Here is a 24,874-nt window from a genome sequence, read left to right as displayed (position 1 = left end):
CAACATCTAGTGAAGAAATTACCCTTTTTCCTTTCCTATTTCCTTATAATTAAGGCACACTTTGTAACATTGCTACTAGACAAGGCAGGAAGGCTACCAATGAGTTGCACCAGGAGACAAGGCAAATTGGATCAGGTTCTTACTCCACTTATGCCTGTTGTGTGTTTGAGTAATACGAAATAGTTAAAACCATCTGAACAGCCTAACCAGTCTTGAGTCAACCTCAAACCAGTTTAACCTAGCCTTTTCCCTTTTCTGCTTCTGTTACCTGGCAAGTATCCCAGATAAATGGGCTACTTGCATTGCTCAGACACAAAGGAGGGCGTTCTGTCTCCAGCTGATAACAGGAAGGTGTTGCACACAGTATAGTTTTGCAGTCTCTCGGTTCAACAGAGGGAGGCATTGCTACATCAGTCAGAAACTTCAAGGCCCTACAGTCAAAATGTTCCACCTTTGAACAGCTTCTCAGCCCCACTGTTCCCAGTCTGTTCCAGCACACTGTGTATTGTGGCTTCTCATTGCACAGGGAAACACCACCCAAGACATGTACTTAAAGCAAAAAAATTTAAGCACTTTCAGGCTAGTGTCCACCTCCTGCAAGTCAGGTTTAACCTCTTCTTCTTTTGGTGGGCCACCCAGACAGCTTACCAGCTCCCAAGTGGGTGTCTCTGCTGGTTGAGCAAGTTCAATGGTGAGCTGACAGCTCCCTCCTGTGTTAGAAAGCACTAAAAGCATTCTAAACGTTGTCCTCCAAGTATCACTTGGAGCAAGGAATTTGAATAATAGGGAGAATATTTTTCATTTTCTCTCATTTTTTGCATATAGGAGAGGGGGGTTTCCAGTGCAGTTTTTTGGTGCTACAGAAATGGACAGGAACCCCTCACCCAGGTGCACAGAGTGCTACTAAGGCTTCAGTTCTCATCTTGTTGCACTGAAGACAATTTGGGTGAGCTTTACAGCCAGCAGCAGGGCATGGCCAGTGCTTCCTCCCCCTTTCCAGCTGTATAAGCATATACCAGGAGTCCTGCTCTTCTTCTTTAGCAATTTGGCTTTTTCAGAGCATAACAGCACACCACAGGAAGGAAGTAGAGCAGAAGCACTATCAACACGCTCAGTGTGTCAGAGAAGAGCATTCAGACAACAGTGGTAGGTCTCTCTCGGTTGCTCAGGTGCAGCATATTTCAGGCTCATGGGGCATCCTTTCCTCCTTCCCTTCCATATGTTAGAAAAATAGTGATTTTCCTGAGCATTTAATGGCAGGCTGAAGTCACATGAAAATTTCGTCCCAGTAGAATATTATTTCTCATATTTTCCTCTGCTGGCCACACAGCTTCGAACATAAGCTGAGTGTTATCCATGCTATATGTTTGTTCCTTGTGCAAAGTTTATGTCTGGAATGGGGTGAATAATCTACGGGCTTTTTTACTGGTCCTTGAAACAAAATCAGAATTTTTTGGCTGTGGGACTTAACTGAAAATCGGATTTTGAAATACTAGTAAAATGGGGGAGAAATTAAATTCTTTCAGGATCAAAGTGCCTCAATGTATTCTGTTCAATTTACCCTCTAAAAATAAAGGAAGAAAGGTTTTATTTCACTTTCTCACAATGTAACTCTTCTTAGAGCTCTTCCAAATGTTTCTAAATGCCAAAAATTGGAAGAGAACAATCAGATTATCTTATTCCAAACTGCACAAAAAAAGTTAATATTAAATACCTGATTGTACAATTGAAACCGTCTACTCTCTTTATTCTAATGTTTTCTAAAGCATTAAAAAATCTGTACAGTAGGGCTATTGCTGCATCCTACTAAACATAGCAGCTCTATCTGATTTTTATGTCTGTTCTGCTCCATTTAAAAACTCAGAGTTCCTGGTAAATTGGGTCTATGAGCATGAACTGAATGTCACTGGTCTCATTCACCACCTGCTAGTCAAGTTGTAGATTTTTCTGGTAGGGTTTTTAATTCAATGAATTCTTTCTGCACACACCATAAGGTTAACTTCCTCGCTTTCACTGCATGTTCTTGCCCTGCCAGCCATTGTGTACTTAGAGCCAGCAGAATGTCATGTACAGGCTTTAGCAAAGATGAATGTGTGAAAGAAGTAGAATAATTGTGAACTGAGATTGAAAGCAGCTTTCATCTGAGGTATGAGTCAAGAGGATTGTACAGAAAAGTAAATGACTTGCAACAAGAAGAAAATGATAGTGAAATATAGAAAAGGTTTTCAGAATTGCTTTGGGAGCTGTTTGTGCCCTATTTGCAAGGGGAAGGAGGGTCAGTCATATTAGGATTAAGAGATAGGTTGTGAAACTCATTGCTATTAGAAGCTGTCATGCCCAAGAACCAGTTAGGGTCTCTAAGAGCTACAGACATCTGGATAAACAAGGAGGATGTCTTTGGCCATTCTCAGGTAGGGATGCAAGCTAAGCTTTCTGATTCAGGTAATAAACCACATTCACATGAGGCGGCCAAAAAGATTCCATACTTGGACAGGGGAATACAGAACACCAAGGTGTCCGGTAACTTCTGCTGTAGGATCTGTATGAGCGGTTGCTGCATCTGGGTAGGCATGAGAAAAGCCTCAAGATCCAGGCTGTTCTTGGAAGGCCTATGTTCCTCTGAACCTCAAAAGTTTCTATACCAGGGTTTCTCACAGTGGGAATATAAAGCTGCTTCCTCCTTCAGAAGTCCTACAACAGAGCTGGCTGCTCCTTGGGTCAGGCAAGTCTGACCAGTACAATCTAGGAGCTGCCTATGCCACAACCAAACCTGTTCCAATGTCCTACACTTTAATCATGTTGAGCTGGGACTCATAGGCTTCATTTGTCCAAGCATGGCTAAAGGCCCCATGTTGGGCAGCAGGCTAGCAGCTTTCTGGAGCTTCTGCTCCTCCTCTGCAAATCGGGGGCTTTTGATATTCCTTCTCTCTGGGGAAGGATGGTCCCTTGTTCTGTGAAAATCCACTGTCCAGAGCACCAGAGTTCTCCCCCTCGTTAGGGCTATTATGATAACATTACTAATCAGCACAGTGCCCAAAGATCTGCCTGCAAGCTGCACTCCTTGGAGAGATGTAACTGGGTTAATTGCTACAGTCAGTCAAAGGGAAGCAGGATGCTAAAGGACTGGCCTTCGAGGTGGCCACTTCCTTTAGGACTTCACACAAGTGCCTTGCCCTTCAGGTTCCTTTATCTATGAGATGGGACGCAGAAGCTGAATTTGTTAAAGCTGGCACTTGGTCTAAATGCTGCATAGACTGCAGGGAGAGGACAGACAGATGTCCTAAATGCAAGAAATACCTCTCTTCTTGGTTTGGACTCTGTTCCTTTTACATATTTTATACTGGCACCAGCAGGAGAGTTCCCGTTTGCTTAACTGGGCCATGTATGAGGAACTTTGGGAAGACACTTAAAATGATTGGAGCGGCTTAACCTGCTAATTTTCATTCATTATGAATCCAGACTGTTTATTCCCATCAGCCTGAGTTCAGATAAAAGCTATTGACTTTAGGAGGAGCTGGACATCCAGATCTGCTTGGAAACTTTTTTTTTTTTTTTTTAATTTTTAAACATACCAACACATTTTTGCATGGGTAGATACAGACGCGTCACACTGGTAAAATTACAGCAGTTCTGAAGCAATAATAAAATTGGTAACCTTTTATGTTGAGTAAGCATGCCTGGAAACTGGGATGGTTATCCAGAAAAAACCATACAAGAACAACTATAAAACAGTTGAATAAAAGAAAACATTTGAGCACAGTAAGTTATGGAAGGACTTTTGCTAAATAATGTCATGCTGTGGTATTAGAAGCCCTCCTAGATTCCTGGCTCAGGAACTATGCTTTCTCTTCAATCAGGTGAGCATAACTTGATTAAAAACATAATCCATACTGTGCTCCCTAAGAAAAATTCCTGATCAGCTAAAGCGTCTTGTTATTTCCACTGATTTTTTTAAATTTGTTTCTTGTAGCTGTAAATGCACTTGAGAGACTGCCTAACTTAAGTGGAAGTGATTGCAAAAGCTATACTGCAAAAAATATTCTGGAATGTTTCAGCTGTTCCCAAAAATCAGGTAAGAAACACTTTTTTCCCTGTATAGACTCTTATCTTGGAGAAAAATAAATTAGAAAATAAATAAAACTTGCATTTGTGAGCAACTAATTAATTCAGAATAAGTTGCTTTTCTATGCATGTGGTATGGGAAGAGCTGCAGTCCTCTACTGCCTTCTCATCCTTGAAGCTGATATCTAGTGAAGTCCTGGCCATAATATAAAAGTCAGGATGAAGACTTTGTTTCAAACCATCCTTGCCATGACATAGATACAAGAGAAAGATTAGAGAACATGGCAGGACAGCTCTACAGACACCTTTGAAAGGTGCGATTTAGAGAGAGAGAGTTAGATCAAGGATCTTCCTAGCTAGTAGTAAAGCTTTTTGGTTGCCACATTTGTTGAAGTGAAAGCTCCTGATATATTAAAAGATGATATATTTGCCAAATAGGAAAAAGCAGGTCTACACTTGTCAAGCTCCTGAAGCATGTCAATTAACATAAAGCCCACTTTAAAAGTGCTGACCTGACCTGGGGCCACAGACCCATCCAAATCCAAAGAGCACTCTGCCTTGGACAAAGAAATATTACTCTAGGAAAAGGAATACACATAATGTGATGAAAATACCTGACAGGGTTTTGTAAACCAGACCTGGAATAAAGGCCAAACTTCATATTAGAGCAGAAAAGAGCAGTAGATCACAACATCTATCAGAGAGCGAGGATAACAGAAAAGATGAAAACAACATGTAAACTAGAAATATCTGATTCATGGCTAGAGCCCCATCAAGCTAGTGCCCAAGCCACAGACTATTTCTCTGCTGACTTCAGACAAATGAATTTCAGTCTCAGTATTTTATAACATTAGAGATGGAGAGGTATCAGTTATCCTAAGAAGATACCATCGCATGGAACAAGGTATCATAGGGTCTCAATGATGATACATATCTGTGCGACTGTTATTCAAGAATCAATCACAGGCTATATGCATTAAAACTATTTATTAGTCTGTATCAAATGTTTGTTACCGTTTAACTTCACTAAAAAACAAAAACCAGCTTCATTGGATTGGAACACTTCATACAAAGAGCTAGTTCTAGAGACATTTTTATTGGCAGGGGATTAAGCAGTTCCTTTGTGTACAGATACCAGATAGTAGTCCATAAAAAGGCCAGTCTGAAGTCAGCTGGCAATGCAATTACAGTCAAATCAAGAGAGAATGGGGATGGGAAGAGGTCCCCATTGACAGGATCACATACAAGGATCAGCATAGCACCCACAGTTTCCCTTAAGGGAGCCCTGATTAAATAGGCTAAATGTAAACTCCAGCTAAAGACCATGTTGCCTGTCACACAAAGGAACTTTATGTTGATAATCTGATTACTAAATGTCATCAAACTCCTCCATACATCTGATAGCCTGCACTTGAATTTCCTCTTCAGCCAGGCAGATGAAGAGGTCCAAGCCCTTAAGGCTGTCTCCTTATGTTCAGAAGGAACTGTCTGTGTTTCAGTTTGTGCCCATTGCCTCGCGTCCCATCACTGGGCACCACTGAAAAGAGTCTGGCACCCATCTTCCTTACACCCTCCCTTAAGATATCTGTATACAGGGATAAGATCTCCTCTCAGCCTTCTCTTCTCCAGGCTAAACAGGCCCAGCTCTCTCAGCCTTTCCTCATAAGAGAGATGCTCCAGTCCCCTAATCATCTTTGTAGCCCTTGGCTGCACTTGCTGCAGTAGTGCCACATCCCTCTTGTCCTGGGGAGCCCAGAACTGGACACAGTACTCCAGATGTGGCCTCAGCAGGGCTGAGGAGAGGGGGAGGATCGCCTCCCTCCACCTGCTGGCAACACTCTTCCTCATGCACCCCGGCATACCATTGGCCTTCTGAGCCACAAGGGCACATCGCTGGCTCATGGTTACCTTGTTGTCCAGCAGGACTCCTAGGTCCTTCTCCGCAGAGCTGCTTTCCAGCAGCTCAACCCCCAACCTGTACTGGGGCATGGGGTTATTCCTCCCTAGGTGCAGGACTCTGCACTTGCCTTTGTTGATGCAGTTCCTCTCCGCCCAGCTCTCCAGCCTGTCCAGGTCTCCCTAAATGGCAGCACAGCCCTCTGGTGTATTGGCCACTCCTCGCAGTTTGGGATCATCAGCAAACTTGCTGAGGGTGCACTCTGTCCCTTCAYCCAGGTCAYTGATGAAGAAGTTGAACAAGACTSGACCCAGTACTGACCCCTGGGGGACWYCGCTAGCTACAGGCCTCCAACTAGACTCTGCGCCACTGAYCACAACCCTCTGAGCTCTGCCATTCAGCCAGTTCTCAAGCCACCTCACTGTCCACTCATCYARCCCACACTTCCTGAGCTTGTCTATGAGGATGTTATGGGAGACAGCGTCAAAAGCCTTGCTGAAGTCAAGGTAGACAACAGCCCCTGCTCTCCCCTCATCTACCCAGCCAGTCATTCCATCAGAGAAGGCTACCACATTGGTTAAGCATGATTTCCCCTTGGTGAAGCCATGCTGACTACTCCTGAGCACCTTCTTTTCCTCCACATGCTTAGAGATGGCCTCCAGGATGAGCTGTTCCATCACCTTTCCAGGGATGCAGGTGAGGCTGACTGGCCTGTAGTTTCCCGGGTCCTCCTTCTTGCCCTTTTTGAAGACTGGAGTGACACTGGCTTTCTTCCAATCCTCAGGCACCTCTCCTGTTCTCCATGTCCTTTCAGAGATGATGGAGAGTGGCTTAGCAATAACATCCGCCAGCTCCCTCAGCACTCGTGGGTGCATCCCACTGGGGCCCATGGACTTGTGGGTGTCACGTTTGCCTAAATGATCTCTAWCCGGATCCTCCTCAACCAATGGGAAATTCTTCCTTCCTCCAGACTTTCTCCCTGGTCTCCAGGGCCTGGGATCCCTGAGGGCTGGCCTTAGCAGTAGAGACTGAAGCAAAGGCGGCATTCAGTAACTCTGCCTTCTCTGTATCCTTCGTCACCAGGGCACCCACCCCATTCAGCARMGGGCCCACATTCCCCYTACTCTTCCTTTTGCTACTGATGTATTTGAAGAAGCCCTTCTTGTTGTTCTTGACATCCCTAGCCAGATTTAATTCCAAATGGGCCTTAGCCTTCCTCATTGCATCCCTTCATACAGCAACTGCGCACCTATATTCCTCCCAAGTGGCCTGTCCCTTCTTCCACATTCTGTATACTTCCTTCTTCTGGTTGAGTTTTGCCAGGAGCTCCTTGCTCATCCATGCAGGTCTCCTGCCCCCTTTGCTTGACTTTTTGCTCACAGGGATGCACCGTTCTTGAGTTTGGAGGATGTGATCCTTGACTACCAACCAGCTTTCTTGGATCCCTCTTCCTTCTAGGGCCCTATCCCATGGGATTCTTCCAAGCAGTTCCCTGAAGAGGTCAAACTTTGCTCTCCTGAAGTTCAGGATTGCAATCCTGCAGCCTGAATTGCTTCTGAAATTGTATCCAGGAGCAGGATTTCTGGTACTGAAGACTCCTCAAGTCCCTCACCATGGTACACACTACTCCAGTAAAGAACAGTGCACAGAGGAGCCTTACACCTTAGTAGGAGACAGCTCATAGGATAAACCACTGGCAGGTGAAGACAGGAAAATGGGACCCATAAGCCTATATCTTCCCCAGACTGAAGGCAGAGAACACACCTCCCTCTGAAATCTCCTTCTCTTCCCCTAGGCAAGGCTGGGGCAGGGGGAGAGGTGCTGAGACAAGCCACAGCCACCCCTCAGTTGGGGAGAGGGGTGGAAGGGAAGACTGCAGCCTCCACAGGTAAGAGAAGCCAGACAACTCTGAACTCTGGTTTCCCAGCCAGAAAAGCACCCCAGAAGTCCCAGGACAGTCACCACCCTGTCAAGGCCCTGCTGCCACCAAGCTCATCCACACCACAGCAGGAAAAGAAAAAGGGGAAGACAGATGGCCAGGACAGAACTGAAGCAACAGGCTAGCAAGGCAGGGGAGCTCTGCCACCACAGGCATGCCCTGAAGGAGGCTCACTGAAGGACCAGGCCTGCAGCGACCAGGCCAAGCCCGCGAGACCAACAGCCGACCCAGCCCGAGAACCTCCACACCCGCGCACACACAAAGCCCAACCCACGCGGCGTAAATAGCACCCGGGCTTTTATAGCTCTCCTTCCCGGCAGCCCTCGCGCTGGGGCGTAGCGATTGGTTGCGGCGCGGCCGCGAGAGCGCGCGCGCGCGGGCAGGCAGGCGGGCGGGTACGCGCGCGCGCGCGGGCGGGCCGGCCTGAGGAAGCGTCGCGCAGCGAAGCGCCGCGTCGCGCCGGGCCCGGTGAGCGCGCACGCCCCCGCCCCGCCCGTTTCCGTTCGCCGCTGCTCGAGCTCGGGCCTGTGGAGCAGGAAGCGGCGGGAGAGCGATCCAGTGGAGGCCGCAGGTACCGGGGATGGGGTTCTGTGCCGCTCTGCGGGGCGGCTCGCCGGTTTTCCCCCTTCCCGGCGCGGCCCAGGGCCGCGGTTCCCGGGTGGGGCCCGCTCGCCCCCGCCCGAGGCCCACGCCGCGGGTTCCGGGCGGGGACGGGCGCCCCCGCTCCGCCGGGCTGAGCTTCCCGCCGCCGTGTCCGGGCAGCGTCCCCACACAAAAGGGGAGGGCGTGGGCCGGGACCTGGGCCGCCGACAGGCCGCTCCTCAGGAGTGCCCAAAGTTTCCGGGGTCGGTAACGGGGCCTTGTCTGGGCAGGAGGGCCGAGAGGGAGAGAACGGCCCGTGCTGCTCCACCGGCCCTGCTCGTGAGGGCGGGGGGCGGGGGGGGCCTGCAACTTGGTGGTTGTCGCAGGGCCGTGCTGGCGGAGCGGAGCGGGGCCCCTCGGGAGGGCTTCTCGGGTTGAAACCTCCCCTGAGCCCTTGGCATGGGTCGATGGTGAGCTCCACTCTTCTGCCAGGGTGTTTTGGGCCTCGCTGGTTTGGCAGGGAAAGCCCACTCCTGTCAGCTCCCTCACACACATCTCGGCTGTGGCATTCCCCCCAAGTGTGGGATGTGACACGAGTGGGCCCTGGAATAGTGGGGGTGACTCGACTGACTGTCAGTTTGTTGTGGTGACGTAATTTGGTCGTGTTCAAGTCTTGCAGCGCGAGAGCACAAAGTTGGACTCCTTTGGGTAAGTTGGTTTTAAAACCACACCTTAAACTGGATTGAGTGTGCTTCCATGGATTTACTAAAGTATTCCCTGCTCATCCTTCAGGCAGACTCAACACACTTGCTGTGATGAGATGTTTTGACCATTTCATTAGTTTAGGGGCCTCCTAAGTTCTGTTTAGACTGTTTATGCTAATAGCTACAGAAGAATTTGTATTTCGTAGTGTGGCTGTAACTTTAAACTGTGTGAAAAGAACTTTTTTTTTTGTAGCAGATCCTGATTTAGTTGAAGAAGGCTGTGAATGCATGCAAACAAGTCTGTAGCAAAGAATTCAGTTTTAATGAAAAATGAACTGTTAGAACTGTGAGGAATGCTATTAGCTTTGTGTGGTATAACAGCCTTACCTTAGACTTAAAATTACACAGCTTAAAATTACATACTTCCTAAATGTTCTTTGTCAGGAAGTCCATTCCTTCAGGGATGAGAGGAGCCTAGAGACTACTTTAGCTGAGTTTAGGTCTTAAAAAAGTTTGTCATTGCAGAGGTTTCTTAAAAGTATTGTTCTGAATCAAACTCTGTCTTAAGAGCTTTGATATTTCTTTAAATCTATTTCTGTGAGGTGTCTGGAATAGGGTTTTGTTTGTTTTTAGTTGCTGCCTCATATCCAGCTTTTGTTTTTCTCCTGGTACAGTTCACCTGTTTGTTGCAAGGAACTCTTCATGTGCAGCAATTCCCACCCACTCTTTCTATACATGTAGGACTTGGGCAAAACCAAATCCTAAAACCTGCATGGGGAATGTTAGGTGTGGTGGTGGTGGTTCCCCCCCACCCCTTCAAAGCTTACACTAGGTAACAACTCTGTCATCCATATAATTTTAAAACAGTGGATTTAAAAAAAAAGGGGGGGGGGAGGCAAAATCTTATAAACTTTTTTTTTAATCTTAGAAATCTCAAAAAGTAGTTTTACTTGTTCTAAATGTTATTTGTGATTCAAAGTATTAGATGCTGCAGTATCAAAGGCTTTATTTTTGGAAAAATTTGTCATATTTCTCTGCTGAATAAGATAAAGTCCATCCCTTCCTGAAAAGATTGTTCTTAAAAATATTTACCTTCTGTAGAGGGCTCTTCTGACACATCTCTCTGCCCTCCTCCTGCCCTTTTCTGGCCTTATTCTAGTCTCCAGCCACCCAGCACTAGTATTTCTGTTTCAAATAAGCAGACCAGTTCTTGCTCTGATTTGGACAAGGGTGCATGTTTAAAAAAAGAAAATTTGCCATTAGCCTTATTTCATTTAATTAGTTCACTGGAATGCTTAAAGGTGTATTCAGTAGAAATACTTGACATTGATTAATTCTAATTATTTAATTATATCATTTAACAGTAGAACACTTCTTTTTCTTTTAATAATTTCTCAAGGCATAGATGCACCTTCACACAATGGGTGAAAGAAATTCAGTCAAAAAACTAAGCTAAATAACTCTTGTGTTATCCCTCTTAGTTCACCAAACTCAAGCTCTGGCTGACTGCCATAGCAATTGAGCGCCAGAGGCGGGGAGTTCTCCAAGCCAGGAATTGACAGTAAAAACATCCTAAATGATCTTAACTGCCACCAGGATGTAGGACTAGAGATGGTTCTTCAGATAAGCAAATTCCAAGTAGAAACAATCTGATATTTTGGAAGGGGTTGGGAGCATCATCTTCTCTCCTAGTTTTTGTTGGTAACTCTTGCTTTCCCTTCTTCTCACATTTCATCTTTTTAAACTCTCTTTTCTTTTCCTCAACATATTTACATTGTCCCAAACCCTACTGGTTCTTCTTTACACTGTTTCTGTGGTCTGCTCAGGCTCTAAAAGTTTCTTACCTTGACTACTAGCAGTATTTTCCTCGCTGGCCAGTTGTATCTTCCTGTTCTCTTCAGTCTCTCTGCAATATTTTATTCCCTACTACTTTGATCTCATTAAGGTCTTTTGCAAGTCTCCCCTCAAACACTACCTTTTACCTTTATATTAAACTCTAATCTTTCCCATGTGTTATTTCACGTCTATTTGAATTGTCATATTCTCTCTGTTCTCTTAGGACTTGTCTTGAATTGCCATTTAACTAATGTGGAGGAAAAGTTTAATCAGTGAGCTTGAGGAAGTTTGCATGACAGTAAAAGCGAGTTGGCTTCCCCTTTAAATCTTAAATTGATCCATGATGAGTTTGTCTTAGTAAACAAGTAATATTGGTAAAACCCCATAATGTGGAGCAGTGCTGTGTAAAATAAATGCATCTAATAGCTTAACTTCATTCCCAGGGATACAGATATGCAAATATACACACCTTAATGTGGGATGAAAATCCTCTGGTCCTTGCATATTGGTGTGTTTCCTCTTCTGTATCACTGAGCACTGTATAAATAAGTAGGCAGTTAAATAGAAATAAGAATCATTACCTTTGGGATCATATCAAAAAGAAGCATGAATATCCCAAAAGACAGTTTCCAGTATCTGGCAAAATTATAGCATCACTGTTGTAAGCCATTTTACACCACTGCTAAATGTCTGGGTGCCTTCTGACTTTGACATAATCCCTGTTTTCACCTCATTCTGAATTGTGAATAAAAGAAACCAAAAGCATAATTACAATTGCTAGAGTAGCTTTGATCAGTTAATCCTCTCTTCTTTCCTTTTTCTGTCTTTGCTTTTACTTGAAAAGGACATTTGAGACAGTGAACTAAGACAACCATAAAGTAACTTTTCATTAACATATTTGCCATCCACTGTTACATACACACAACAGCCAATCCTTTCAAAGTGAATCATCTAATTATACTAATCAGAACAAGGTTCATTGTCTTTCTCTGACCAGCCTTGATGGACAGGGTTCTTATTAGAAGGGGCACAGAGAGCACCCCTAGGATACCTGGCATCTGTAAATAAAACTGAATACCCACAACAAATATGAGGTTGGTCTTTCCCCAAGCTCTGACACAAGTGGTGTTTAGGGCTTTTTTGTTTTTCTGCCCCCCCCCTTTTTTTTTTAATCAGAAACTGACAGGACTGAATTAGATACATTCAGTCTCCTTGCTCAATAAATTAGCAGTGCCTTGCAGTAATAAATAGTTCTCTTTTGCTTGACAGAGTATAACTGACTGATTGAACTGTCACAATTTGGAGCAGATCTCTAATGTGTATGTTTACAAACAAAATAATTCTTCCTCTTAACAATTTTAAGGAAGGCTGTCTTTGCGTGTATCAGTGGTTTGAGAGAATGTATAGATCTCCCAAGCACCAAGCATTCTTTGCGTTCTTTGCTAAGATTTCGTTTTTCTTATATTTTACACTTGAAGACTCTTGGTCTTCACTGTCTATCTGCTGTGTTGAAATTGTGGTAGGTGACAATGCCAAAATACTGAGAAAGCTGTTTTACAGGAGGATCTCGGCTTGGTACTGACAAAGTGAATTGCTCATTTTTGAACCTCAGTTCAAAAGCTGTTTGGAAAGGCTGGGTTCCATGTAAACCACGGCAGAATTAAGCTTCTACGCTTGAAAATGAAAATGTTTTGGGGAAGATTTTAGATTATAATATGGAATGCTGACAGGTGAGAATGAGAATGCAGTTTGGGATAAAGAGACTATTAGAAATAAGAATAAGCCTTGAGAAAGTTCAAGTCATGAAGTTGACCAGGAAAATAAATAAGAATGTGAACTCTGGCAAGTCAAATGAAAAATATGAGGACCTGCCAAAAAGACTTGAGCAACATCATGCTAATGGCATAAATGATAAATTCTTTTATAAGCACATCAGAAGAAAGTAAGTTGCTAGAGTCTGGAGGGCCAATAGATGGTGAAGATGTGAAAGAAATATGTGATCATGAAGCCATCGGAAGAAAGTTAAATGACTTATTTGCATTCCTGTTTACTGTACTGGAGCTCATTGAGGTTCCTATGCCAGAAACACTTTTTTATGAGGAACAGGGCTCATTGGGAGATCTGTGTCTTCTTGAAGTGTCAGCAAAGAGCATTTTAGAGCAAAATGATAAGTAGTTACAAAATGCCAAGACCAGATGGTACTCACCCAAGGGTTCCAAAGGAACTCAGGGATGAAATGACTGAATTATTAATTATGCTATGTAACTTCTCACTTAATACCTTGAAACTAGAGAGAGAGAGAGAGAGAAGATGGCTTTCATGGTAGCAGTTCTTAAAAATAGTTTAGCAGGGTATGACAGAGTTCAATGTCTGTTTAAAAAAAAAAAAAATCAGTAAACATATGGACTAATAACTCATAGTGGGAGAGTAAATGTGACTTTTGAAGAGAAAATAGTGCTACTTAAATCAATGGGAGTTCTTGAATGACTCAGCAAGCATGGACAGGGGAAGTTTGATAAGAGGGAAGAAAAGGCATCTGTGTTGTGTCTGTACTGTTCAACATACTCATAAATGATCTGGTGAGATATGAAGGTGAGAAAGGTTTTGAGTAGTGAATGAAGCTGACGGAACTAAAGCTGACTAGGAAGAATTGCAGCTAGATGCTGTGATACTGAGTTTAAAGGCAGTAGAATGTCAAATGAAATTCATTTCAGACAAATCCAAAGTCTGGAAAATTTTCTTAATTTGCGTGTACATCAATGGGGTGAAACTTAACTATTGCCACTTAGAAGGAAGCTCTTGTGTTAATTCTGTGAAAATGTAAGTTTAATGCTCAGGAGCGATCAAATAAGCTAGGGATTTTGGGGAAGGGATTAAAGAAGAGAACAGAGGATATCATTATGACTCTCAGTCCATGCCACACTGATGTCCTGAGCACTGTTTCTGAGCTGAAAGAAAATGGACCATAGGATACAGCACAATTGGAATAACAAAGAAAAGGATGACAAGGATGATCAGGGATAAGGAATGGATTCCATACAAGGAATGCTTAAAAAGATTTGAATTCTTCATCTTGGGAAAGACATGACTGAGGACAGAGAAAAGAGAAATCTATAAGATAATCAGTTGCCTAGAAAAACAATTCAGAACGATCAGTCAGTCTCTTCTAGCTCAAAACTGATGGTGCCTCTCCCACAGCCTGTGATGAGACCACAGAATTCATTGCCACAAAATGCTTTGAATGACAGCTTGCATAGGTTCAAAATCAAGCAGAAAAAATCTCGGAAGAAAATTCTACCAAATGTATTGTTGAGCACAAAGATTAAAAATCAAATAAACGAAACAGAAAAAAACTAAGAATACCCAAGCTGCAAGTTGCTGGAAACTGGGAAGATATACTCGTGGAAATACTGCTGTATTCACCTGGTCTTTTACTCTTTCCTAGTCATCTGCTAGTACTGGGCTAGATTGGCCTTTGTTTTGAACCAGTACAATCTTACCAGTTCTCTCATGTTGGGAGAAGAGGAGGAAGACAGGTGAGGGTGTCACCCTTAAGTTAGGGATGCAAAAAGACGGTTGTCTCGAAGAGTTAAGAGTTACTTTTAATAGTTTCTTTTGTCTGTATGTGTCTTTCTGCTGCCAGCTACAGGGCAGTGGGGGGTGCCTAAAGAAACCAAGATCTCACCCAAGCAGGACCTGCTTTATTTAGCTTGTAGGCGCTCCACTTCCTGTTTTACATACAAGAGGTGTCTGGAGAGAGCGAATACCAAGGGGGGAAAAAAAAAACCTACCACAAAGTGCAAAGCATTTTGCAAATCACACAAGTTAGTGAATATCCACAGATCTATCATAATTACCTCAATATTAAGTTCTAATCTCATTTTGCTTACAGTAATCTTCGGACTTGTTATTGTGTAAGAGAAATGCTGTCATAAATCATCCTAGCTACAGATAACACAAAACTATTCAGTTGGGGCAAGGTAACAAGAAAGCTAAACTGGATAGAGTAGAAAGACAGCAATGGCAGCAACAGATCCTGGGGGGAAAAAAAAACACTGCTTTCTGCCCTAGTAGCCTGAGCTTTACCTTCAGCCTGGGAAAGTGGAGGGAGTGTGTTTTCATGAACCCATCGTGTGAGAGGAAGATAGGGGAGAAATGCTGGAATTAGTATTCTTCCCTATGTTCTGAAATGATGTTAATTTATTAACTATATAGAAACAGGAAGGTGAAGAGCATAGTGGTTAACTTTGCAGATAGTTGAGAACAAAAAAAACTTGCAGTAGTCCAGAAACACCTGACTAAATTTCGTTTTTGCAAAACAGGGTGCACAGTGACAGTGTTAAGACGGAAAGCTCTGCTTGCCTATATTGCAGTTTTAGTTTTTAACAATTGGTTTGGCTTTAACAGGCTTAAAGAAAGACGCTTCGCTTTTGTGATATTTTTTCCCCTAGCAAGTGTTGAAAAAGAATTAAATAACCTGACTTGGAAAGGAAATGAAAGCATCTGTTTTGTTTGCATTTAAAAAACAATGCAAGAAAGCTGTACAGATTAAATTAAAAAAAAATAGAAACAAAGTAGAAAATATAAAACAAGCTGAAAAACATGAAAAATATGGGACTGGGGAAAGGGGAGCCTGGAAGAAGCCTATGACTAAGAAATTATGGATCTAAAGTTTAAGCGACTTAGAAACAGTAAAGCCTTGCTATATGCCATTGCTAGAAGGACTGCCTTCCTTTACTTTGAGTCTGTCTCGTTTGATGTGCCCTTGTCCTTGATTTAGAAGACTGTGAGTATTCAAAGCCTGGCTCCTCTCACCACTGCTTATGATCTTAAAGAGAAATGTCTGTCATTCTCTTCCTCAGTTCCTTGTCTTTTCCAGATTGTCCCTTTTCCAGTCCTTAGTTGTTCTTCATATGAAACCTGTTCTATACTTTAATCATCCGTGTTGCCTTTCTCTGAATTTTTTCCAGTTCCTTTGCACTTTTTTGACGTGGGGAGGATCGGAACCACACACATGCTTGCAGGTTTATACGTTAGCTTAATGATTCTGTTTTGTTCACTCCTTTTTTTTTTTTTTTCTTTTCCCTCTTTGGAGTGTTGAGCTGGTATTTTAAAGAACCTAACTGTATAACCACAGGATATTGCTTGTGAATAGCAATGGTCAGTTCAGAATCTGTCATTTCATATAGGAAGTTGGAACCGTTTTTACTCTGTTTATCACTTTGCATCTATCTACTTCAGATTTCATCTGGCATTTTATTACTCAGTCACTGAGTCTCTTAAGGTCCTTCTGCAATTTGTCACAGTTAGCCCTTGCCCTTATTACCTCAACATCTTGGCATCAGTAAATTTTGTTGTCTTGCTATTTTTACTCCATTTTTCAGGTCATTTAGGAATGTTGAGCTGTACAGGTTCAAACAGACCTCCACTCATGATGTTCTCATAGTAAGAGAGCTAAGTATTTCTTTCTCTCCAGTTTCTTATCTTTTTTCCCATTTATTTATTCATACACAGACAACTTCCCTATAATCAGGTATCTTCATAATCACTTATATATATATATATATATATATATAAATTAAAAAATTTGAATAGCATTACACACTTAAGCTAACCAGACTGGGTAATTTACACCTATGTTTTGCTGTATCTCAATCATGAAGTTCTCTGGCCTTTTAGTTGGGGAGGGGGGTTGTTATATAGATTTCCACCCCCACACACACCCCAGAAAGCTCTTTAAACACTGCAACAGTTTAAGGAGTTTGAAAGAATGCTAATATGCAGTAATAATAAAGAGAATTAGGACAACCTTAACAATTATAACCCCATCAGACTAAGGCATCAATCCCAGGTACAATAATGAAATAACTAACAAAGCATTTGGGAAAGAATTAAGTTAAAGCAATGTCGGTCAGCCTGGGCTGGGGGAAATAAAAACAATTAGTGGTAATTGTTTCAGTTTGGTTCTTAAGTACAGGTGTTCATCTTAGCCTTCGGTTAGCACTTGACAGTAATTGTACATCATTTTCAGTAAGAAACTAAACTAGTATAAAATCAATATGGTTCATATTAAATTTAATAGAAAGAAGACAGTTGACAAACTTTAAAATGCAAGTGGAGACTAGTGAATCTGTGTCTAGTGAGATGATGAAGTTAGCTCTTGGGCTGTACTTCTTCCTGATGACCTGGAAAAAACCACTAATACCAGTGTGAAGAAATTTAGAGGATGAAAATTAAGGAAGTGACAAATAAAGCCGTATTACTAATGCAGAAAATATAATTAACCATTGGAACAAGAAGCAGGGTGGTGGATTCTCCATTATGGACTATTTTTAAATCAAAATTGAATATTGTTTCCTGGATAGTTAATTCAAGAATTGAAACATGTAATGGGGGATGACCAAGCTGCAGCTTGTTTGCACTTGAAATGCAGCTCAGGGTGTGGTTCTCTGATACAGTGCACCTTTGTCAAAACGGGAGTCTCTCTTGGTTTCAACTCCTGATGTCTGTGTTGCAGCAGTGCTGGTACATTTGGGGCTGTGGTGGATGATGTGGTATAGGGAAGTACCCAGTGCTACACTGCCGGCCTTCCGAGAACCATCCTGGCTGAAACACTCCACTTTGACACCTCTACTGCTTTGTGACTCCTTATATTAGGAGCAGCTGGTTGATAGATCAGCTAGTCATCTTGGTTTACACTCTGCTATCAAAGATGTAAAGGCATAACAAATAATGGTTAAGCTATGATGCAGCAGTCTGGAAGGCTTATAACGTGAGTGGCAGGAAGAGGGTGAGTGGGATGTAGTGTTCACTCTCTTTCCATTCAGGAGTTTGGAGACAGCAAAAGAAACTAATAGGGACAATTTTGAATTTGAAGGAAGTGGCTTTTCACACAATGTGTAATTAAGCTGTGGGAACTCCCTCCAACAGGATGTTGTGAATGCTGAAAGTTTACATGGGTTCAAAGGGAGTGTGGACAAGCTCATAGGAGAGGGATCTGTTTGAGGTTACCAAATTCATGGAAACCACATCTGACCCAAGAAGCTCCTGAGCTGAAAATGATTTGAGGCTGGAGAGCACACAGGGGAAGCTTCACATGCCTTTTTCCTCTTCTGCTTCTCCATAGGTATCCACTTCTAAGCTATTTAGAAGGATTTAGATAGACCTCAGGCTCAAGCTAACGTACCCATTTTTATGTATGTGAAATCCTACAGCAAAGGAGAATCTGTGAGTTTACAGATATGGAAAATATAAGTTTAGCTGCAGGGACAAGTGAGTCCCCGATCAGTGTCAATGCTGGAGCTGCTTGCAGGATTTTGTGCTGGGGTGTAGAGAGTTGCACAGCTCATGGACTGGACACTTTAACAAAAGACAGGTTGTGTGTTTCTGAGAGTGGTTGATTGTGCTAAGGCACAGTTCCCGTAAAGCACCAACAGGTGGACTGTTTAGTGAAGAAGAGCAAAGAAAAATGTCATGTTCTTTCCTGCAATGGTTAGAAATCAAGAAAATTTATCAGAATCAAAAGCAACTCTCTTCTCTAGGAGCCAGAAGAATTGCAGGTTATCATACAAGTTTTACTCTGAAGAGGAAAATAAGGGCAAAGGCTGTAATTTAGTATAGTGAATCCAGCTTTGGAACTTCTCCTGATCTCTCAGATCAGAAGTACTATGTCCATATGATACACAACACTGATCTGGTAAGTCTGAAAAAAAAAATGTGCGCTGGCAGGCTTTATGCTGGATGAGCTATTTCCTGTCCTACCGCAGCCATGTTTAGCAGCAATGCATTGTATGCCCATCCCTAAAACACACCAAATTTGTACTTTTGGGTAACCCACTCTGTCTATAATCCATTAATCATTAAGGATTCACCAGAACTGGCACTGAATCAATGTTGTTAAGACCTAATGGAGCTAGCTTATGCTGCTCCCAGTTTTGGTGATATGGTACAAAAAGGCTTGAGCTGATTATTTGCAGAGTCAGCTGAGATCCAGTGAGGTATATTAGCCGGGGTTATAACACAGCTATAGTGCTCCCACTTTCAAGCTGGCCCTGGAAATGGTACAGCTATGTTTGCAAAGCACTTTTTTCAAACTAGTAGAACTTGCCAGACTTGAGTATGGTTAATGCACAATCTGGATAAACTGCTAGCAGAAAGTTGAATGTCCTACTTGACCTGTCCAAGGACCTTTGTAAAGGATTTGTTTGGTATGTTAGTCCCATTGGATACTACACTCTCCAGTCTGTGTCATTTTTTCAGTCGTACTTCAGTCTTACAACAGGAAATTTCTATTTCACTGTGGTTTTCATTTAATATGTAACTTTCGGCAGCCTGCCCTGTGCTTTACTAGCTTCAGAATTCTTTTCTTCAGGTGTTAAAATTCAAGTGTAACCTCAAATAAAAATAAAATAAAAAACCTTACCAACTGCTACCGTGTAGCAAAGTAGTTAGAAATAGTTCTATTCTGCAGTACTGTCAAACAGGCTGCTTTTATGTGCTTGATGCTGTAAAGAATATAAATATGGTTGTTTCCCAAAGACCATGTTATAAACACATTATTTAATGTGGCTTATATCAGTTTATGAATGAAAGTGTCCACAAGCAAATTTGCACTGAATCAAGCAAAATAAAATGATTGAAATAAGCTGTATTGACTATCATCTTTATAGCAGCAACTGCATTCACATTTTTACTGATTGTATACCAATAGCTTATAATTTAACTATGTACCTACCCCAGTAATATTTGATTTCAAGTGTTGAAATGTATGGTATGTGGTACCAAACTATGGAAGTTAAATGTTGACACTGTGGTATCATAATAATAGTCCTGTGCTGCTTTGTCCTACCATGCGGGCTCCAGCTCAACCTTACTATGCCTGTGCCCCTAGGCTTCCCTTCCAAAGCTGCAGTGCTGCTAGGTGCCTGACCTTAGCAGCTAGCACTATCATGATATTTCTTTTGTATCGGTATTGCAAAAGATTCAAATAGCACTACCCATCACTGATCCAAGCCTTAAAACATCGCTGTGTGCTATCTTAGGCAGATTGAGTTTTGACCTACAACAAAGACTTTTGTTCTTTATTTTAGGAAGAGCAAGATTTTTATTTTTTTAATTTAATGGCAGATATTGTTTCAGTTCCTGATAAATAACATGTTAAAGCCTGGTTCTGTTTAAAATTTTTACAGACTGTTCAACAAAAAACTATTAACCTCCAAAGATATAAAACTTCACCTCACTATCTACAATTTTGGACTTGGAAATGGAGATAACCTGTCCTAAAGGGAGGGTATAGAGAGGATGGAGCCAGGATGTGCACAAGAGGCCATGGAGATAATTTGGAATCCAGGAAATTTCAGTCCGATATAAGGAAAAAGTTTTTCACCATCCTTAGAGACATTCAGAACTTGACTGGAGCACTTTTCATCACTGGCATGTGTTCTACGCACATGCACAGTAGATCCCAGTATGATTAATCTAAGCATGGCTTTACTTTAAGTGCAGTAGTATGGGTGAGTGTTATTCTGGATGTCTTAGGAAATAAGACAATAAATAAATGGTCGTTTGCAACATGTTTTGGTGTACATAGTTCTTCCAGGATTTTTTAGAAATCCTGTAGCAGAAGCAGGGATTGAACCCAACTACTTGGTGCGTTTGAATCACAAACTTCTCTTGTTCTTATTGCAATCCTGCAGCTGTTTGCTATGCATTTTCCAACTTCTGTAAGAGGTGAATTGAGGTCATAAAGTTCCCTTTGCTTTGTAAGTCTTGCTACTTAGAAGCATAGTCCATCCTTTACGAGGTAGGGGTTGTGTGAACAAAGTCTGATAGCACAGGTAGACTGTATATATATGCGTGTATGCTCAAAGGAGATGACTTAAGCTAGCACCAACAGCATTTCAACAGCAAACTCTGCAATGTTTGTAACATTTATTTATACATACATGGATTAATGAAAAGTATAATAGAGAAAAAATTGCAAAGTCTGTAATCATTGCCATTTTCAATGGGGACTTAAAAGGAGGAAATGTTGAGATGCTTGCCTCCTGTTAGCAACTAAACAGTTATGAGATGTGGGAAACTTGGATTCTGCTTTAGAGGAAGGTGAATTTGAGTAATTAAATCTTGCCATCTTCCTCTAGCCTGTTTGCCTTCCTTCTCCCCATTCTCTGCTCATGCTCTTTATACCATTTCCCCACCCAAATACTCCTTATTTGATCTCAGTCTCTTCACTGTCTGTGTACAGCTGTCCTAAAAGCAGACCTATTTGTTTTGGGCTGATCTGCTTTCTGTTCCAAACTGCTTTGAGATTTAGCTAGTTCTAATGCCTGACATTGCTGAACAGCCAGGAGAAACCTGCTTATTCATGTCCTCTTCACCTATGGAGCCTTTGGGGAAGGCTGTTTCCCCTTCTCCCTCGTATGTGAATAAATGTGGGTGTATTTTAACAGAAACTTTAGAAGGTCCTAGCACAGAGGCAGTTCTCCTCCGTGGTAGGTAGTGAGCAGGGCCTGGGTGGTGGGGGACACATGCTAGGGAGTGTCTTGTGGTCTCTCAGCCTTGCTCTTGTTCTTCCTGCTGGCCCAGGACAGAGCTGACTGAATAAATGGTGAAATGAAGCAAGTGAGAAGGGTGCTAGGCCATAATTTGCTTGGTAGCAAACCCTTTCAGTTCTTGGTATGGAGGAGTCAGCAGCAATACCGATTCTACAAGATTTCAAAACTCTCACTTCCCAGCACTTTGATTTTAAGGACTTAAATTCTTTCCCACTCAATTTTTTTTTTAATGGATGTTTCCCTCCAACCCTCAGTAACATCATTAATGGTATTGTTGAACTGTTTCTGTTGAGTTCTTCTGAACATATACAGTAATAGATAGTGGTTTTTGACAAAATTGTACCTATATATAGGATTTGCATGTGTGGTATAGCAGGCAATATTAAGTTGGTAGTGGTTAATTGGCAATGGAAATTAAATCCAGTAGGGCTGCCTGCATGATGGTGAAGGCCTATTCCTTCCACCTTACTCTCTCCAGGATGAGATTCAGTGCTAGCCAGACAAATCTGGCATGTTTGTTACTAGCTTATCCAACTTTAAAATATCAACAGTGTGTCTGAAAAATCCTCACCCATGATGTGTGGCCTTGGAATTTGCAGGAGAGGAGGCACTGGAAATGTTGTTCCTCAGGAAAATACACAGCATGCTGAACAGAAAAAGTAAATTCTGTTGCAGTAAATGATGATACTTTGGGGGAAAGTGTATTTTAAAGGTGGAAAAAATATTTTCCCACCTACCATTCTTCTGGGATATTCATTAGATTCCCTTAACAAGTAGGGCTTTATGCTGCATGGAATGCCCTTGGAATGTCACTGCACTTAGAAAAAGCAGCCTGGTGTAACAAGGATACTGGTGTGGCAACTCTCAGCAAACAGGAGCTCCTTGTGTTGTAACCTCCTGTGATGTTAGTGGGATTGAGTAAACTATGTCTAAAGCTCTTGTAATACCTATGAAAGGCACTGGCCTAAGTTGAGGAAATGTCATAATTGAATCTCTTCCATTCAAATGAGTCATTTGAGTCATGTTGTGAGAGTTTCCACTTTGGATCTAGCAGACTAGCTGGTTTTAAGAATCCCATAAATGCAGAGGTGAGAGGAGTGGTTCATTTAAGAGTAGAAAAAATTGTAGGTCTGTCATCTTGCTGCAGAAGAATGTATAGATTCCACTGGAGATCACTGCAGTCATTCATGCAGTCACACTAATTGGGGTAGAATATTTTTGCTGAATGTTTTGCACACATTTTCAGTGATGTTGCTCCAGCAGCTTTCTGGATTTATTGCTCTATCCCTGCTCTGTGTGCTGTGTAAAACGATGATTGCATGATACTTGTGTTCAGCTACCATGAGGTTTTGGTAGCTTGGACTTGGTCTATCTGTAGCATCCTCATAACTACTTCAGATACTGTCTTTTACCTCTGTGCATATAAAGACGTACTGGTGACAGGCTGTACTGCCACAAATACTGATTTGCATGCAACTTAAGTACTGGAAATTTAATTTTACTTTTTAGACTAGCAAAGTACTTTTTGACTCTTGTCAGAACATACTGCTCATACAAATTTGATGCATTTCCGGGTTTCAGAATACTTGGTTTTCTTAAGTCAAAATGCAACTAAAACCCAACTGTCATGAACACTGTTAGTGTTGTCCTTGTGATATGCACCACTAAGAAGTAGCCACATTCTAAGCAACCAACTTTTTGTCTCAGTTATGTTATGCTGATGTTGTTCCTCTGAGTGATTGCCAGAGTTGACAATAACTGGAATGCATTTATTTTAAATAAAAATAATTAGTTAAAAGATGCTAATCTCTGCACTGAATCCTCCAAAATAGGAAATGATTACTGTAAATAGGCTAAGGCAAATAAGCAATGAAGCAGGAAATAGCTTTCTTAATTTTCCACGGATTGCTCTGCGAGCTGCTGTTGCCATGACTAGATATCTGGTAAAATTTGAAGGAATGTCTCAGGAAATCAACAAGCATCAAATTGTATAGAACAAATATGGGGTCTCTTTGGACATGTAGCACTTAAACAATTTCCATACACATGGAGAACTTTGTAGATAACATCTGCATAGGAAGAAAGGTGGGTGCAGGCTCAACAGCAGCTTTCTATCTTTGGGCATTCACATTTTGAATAAAGTGAAGTATATTGGTCTGGCAGCAAGTAAGGTTTTGACTTCACCAGCAGAGAAGAAAGATGAGGTGTCACGAAGCTGCAAGATTCATAACCGCTAGAGGCAGGAGGAAATAAAAGGCTGTAATATTCAGTGGCTTCCTGGTACAGCTGATAAAGGGTTGTATCTGGTAATAAGACCTGACATCCTAGGACATATGCATCTACCCCCCAGTCCCCATCTGAGTTCTTTCTGAAAAGATTCATACGCTAACTAGCCACAGCCTGTGCTGCTTGTCCATATGAACACTTGTGATAATGCCAGGAATGAGACTAAGCAAATCAAAAGCAACTCCTAGGGCTTTGGAAGGGGGTGAAAGCTTTTAAGATAATATAAGTGACGATATTTGCATCCTTAATAAAATTTTATATAACACATTTGTTGAAAGGACATGATGTAGAGGCATCTGCTGAAAGGCAATACTAAAGGAAAAAAGATGGGCATGTCATGGGCCACCAAGATAAGATGGATGAGGGTCTTTGTGAGCACTTGGCAGGATATTCTAGAAGATGATAAGGGGATTTTAGTTATCCCATTGTTTGATGGAATAGATGTGCAGCAGGATGGACAGTTCAGAAGGTTTAAGAGATGTGTTGGTGATAGTTCTGCACATATAAGATTGTGAACAGGGGAGGTTCCTGCACGGTTGATTCTAAGCAATAGGAAGGAAGTGGTTGAGAATATCCTACTGAAAGGCAGTTTGTTTGAAAGAGTGGTCTTCACCATCAGGTCAACAGATTTCAGGGAAGATTTAGGCAGGGAAAGCTTTGTGGTAGACCTCTCAGAGGAAAAAGATCGTGAGGAGATGTAATATACCTGAAAGAAAAAATACTATTTTCAAGCTGTTTTGTAGGGAAGGATGTATAAAAAGCACTACATCAAATCATAATTTTTTACTGAATTGAAGTTTTCTCCTTGACCTTAGGCATGAGCATGTAGAGATAAAATCCAGAAGGCCAAAGTATAAAATGAGGCTCGACTGGTAAGGAACATTACAAAAAAGTCTAGAACTGCATATGTTTTTAGAGGAAGATAAATGCAGAGTTAATCTGATATTCTATAGAGAAAGAAAACTATCTGTAGGTGATGCCAAAAGGTCAACTACCACAGGTACTGTAACAG

At 42.0% G+C, this 24,874-nt stretch overlaps 1 protein-coding gene across 2 annotated transcripts in view; it reads left to right on the top strand.

The window, feature by feature from the left end:
• The first annotated feature begins 8,309 nt into the window (after positions 1–8,309).
• The window catches only part of RHOA (ras homolog family member A), a 28,575-nt gene continuing 12,010 nt past the window's right edge, over positions 8,310–24,874 (top strand). The window contains exon 1 of one of the 2 annotated variants that reach the window (XM_026084938.1): positions 8,310–8,469. The gene's annotated coding sequence lies outside the window, so the exon portion shown is untranslated. The remainder of the gene's footprint in view (positions 8,470–24,874) is intronic. The other variant, XM_026084939.1, reaches the window with a different exon arrangement.

Source organism: Apteryx rowi, unplaced genomic scaffold (genome assembly GCF_003343035.1).
Source record: "Apteryx rowi isolate R43461 unplaced genomic scaffold, aptRow1 scaffold_655, whole genome shotgun sequence".
NCBI lineage: Eukaryota > Metazoa > Chordata > Aves > Apterygiformes > Apterygidae > Apteryx > Apteryx rowi.
This window is presented reverse-complemented; position numbering and strand designations above follow the sequence as displayed.